The following is a 2733-nucleotide window of genomic DNA, read 5'->3' as shown; positions in this document are numbered from 1 at the left end:
CAGTTGAAATTTCATCAGTTCTAGGAACCATCCCCAGAGTGGAGGAGAAGGGGCTGGGTTCTATCGTGTCAAAAAGTCAGCAATAAAGGACGGTCCTGGAGGCAGGGCAGAGCCAAGCTGACATTGCAGCCCAAGATGCATTCCATTTAAGGGCCAGGATTTTAAAGAATGTGCTTTTCAGCCTCTCCCATAAGCTCACACAGGCAGCTGAGGCAGAAGGAGCTGTGTGAGCAATGAGATGTGTTTTTTCTCTTTACCCATAGATGCCTTTCAAGGCATGCTCCCTGACTCCTCCCTCCTGGCACCTACCCCAGACAGAGTGGGCTTGGCTGGAGGGTTGGGAAGGGAACACACTCGGGAAAGGGGAAGAAAAAATGTTTTCAAGTCTAGCTATGCAGTGGACTCGCTGAGTGTCATCTGGTCAGGTTTATGAGTGTGTAAGTCAAGGGGAGAATGCTGTCCTGATCAAAAATCCACAAGTCTGCCCTCTGAAGTGTAAAAAGCTCAAGCCTGAATATTGCTTAAGGTGGCCCGGCACGCATTCATTCATTCACTCATTCATTTATTTAACACATACTTCTCGAAAGCCTTCTCTTTACCCAAATCCATGCAAAGGAAATAGTGTCAGCCCTGAAGCCATGCCTCAAATGATCACAAAGCAACCACTTGTCATGGTTTTCTGGTCATGGGTTACAGTGCTTTGCTAAGTTCTGCTATGGTCTATTCCTGGAGTAAAAGGAGGAGACTGGGTATTGGGAAGACTTGGGAAGACCATGGCCTTATTTTAGTTCTCTCAGCCAATCAATCAATAAATAGAAGTTGAACATTGCCTGTGGGTCTATAAATCAGAATATATTTCTGGTTAAACTGGAAATACGGCATATGAGATTTCACTTTGCAGACATGTGTAACAGGGATGTCCTATTCCAGGATACTGATGATCAAAAAGCCAAAGTCATTTCATACCTTCTGGACACAATAGAATCTTCAGAATAAGTTTATTGGGAAACATTTATTTTTATTGCTCAGTTAAAACTGAACTTTTTCATTATAACAATAGGGGTCCTTTTGCTCTGAGCTTTACAATATTCAGCCACTGAGACGAAAAAAAATCTTCAGGTAATTTGACAAGTAATTTCTGCATTGGTACCAAAATCACATATAAAACCAAAGTCTAAGAAAAGCATTGCAACTAATCAGAATGTCTCAGAAGCTCTTATTCTACAGAAGTACGAAGGACAATGTCCAAAGCATACACATGTTTCCAGTTTCCAAATAAGCTCATAAACATCATTTGCATTTTTTAGAATAATAACAGTTGATATCAATAGCGCTTCTCACACAGTTATATGGCTTTTGAGGCAGAAGCTATATAGGTTTTGGCCTTTGCCAAAAGAATTTTGGATACTAAAAGGCACAAACCATGCCTATGAACACATGCATTCACACACATGTAACCAATGTCAATTCTTTGTGAGAACTTTAAGAGCGGCAGAAATTCACAGTATTGGAAATAATATCCAATACTTTGCCTTCAGATAAGTCCCCATCCAAACCAGGCATCAGTCATATTTCCTAAACTATAATGTGAAGATGTTAATAAGTGTGAGATATTAATAGGTGTTAAGATATTAAAATATTAACAGGTGTTCTGCCACAGAAAGGTGGAGTGGCCAACTAAGTTTGGAAAAATGGTAGATTAAACCAAATAAGTTGGCATTCTGTTTGTTGTTTGTTTTTATTGCTGATCAGGAAGGAGCTTTAATGCATCCACACACACTGTGAATTCAAGATAGGAACAGAGTATGATCCATTTTCTAAACTTAATTAACCACATTACCCTTTTGTCAGGGGATACCAGTCTTCTGCGGGAATACTTCTACAGAGGACAATTATCTCTGACTTGGTCATAAATATCTTAAGAATCATCTTGGCCCTGTGGAATTTCCTTTGACCCATCCACATAAAGACAATCTCTCCTCTGTTCCCCCACAGTAGTCTCAATAGAACACAAAGAATCCCAAATATTTTCCTATTTTACATATACCTTATATATTTATATACCCAAAGTTAAATATCCATATATGTAATCTCCTTCAAGGTACAAATTATACATTACTCATCCACGTGTCCTCAAAGTTTGGTCCATGGCTATTACTATTAATCATAGAACCTATGAATGAATGAATGAATGAATGAATGAATGAATGAATGTTACTACTTAAAAATAACTTACTTTACTGAAGTTTCAGGAATATCAGTTTCTTTATTTAAACCACCTCATCTGATATATGGTTAATACTGATCAATTCATTTCTGTTGTAACTGTCATCTGTGACTCAATATACATGTTGGATTACATACAGGTGCTCTGAAATAGTCTTTATCAGGTTCTATGCAGACAAATAATCTTCCTCCTTGTAGTACTCCAAGCCAGCCTTCCCTCCTGTTCCGACTTTCCACTGCTTCCTGTCATACACCCTCCATCTCAGACAAACAACAAGACTCCACCTTCTCTAAATGTGGCTGGCATTTCCCTGTCCCTGAGCATTTCCTGCCCCATTCTTTCCATCCTCGGTCTTTTGGCAACTGTTCACCCAAAGTCTACTAAAGCCTGGGCATTGCACCAGGCACTGGGTTACAAGGATGAATAGATAGGGTTGCTGCTCTCAAGTACATCACAATGGCCACATACACATGGGGCATGCTGTGACAGAGGTCAGTATGGGCTAC

The sequence above is a fragment of the Panthera tigris genome, chromosome A3 (genome assembly GCF_018350195.1).
Source record: "Panthera tigris isolate Pti1 chromosome A3, P.tigris_Pti1_mat1.1, whole genome shotgun sequence".
In the NCBI taxonomy this organism is placed as follows: Eukaryota; Metazoa; Chordata; class Mammalia; order Carnivora; family Felidae; genus Panthera; species Panthera tigris.
This window is presented reverse-complemented; position numbering follows the sequence as displayed.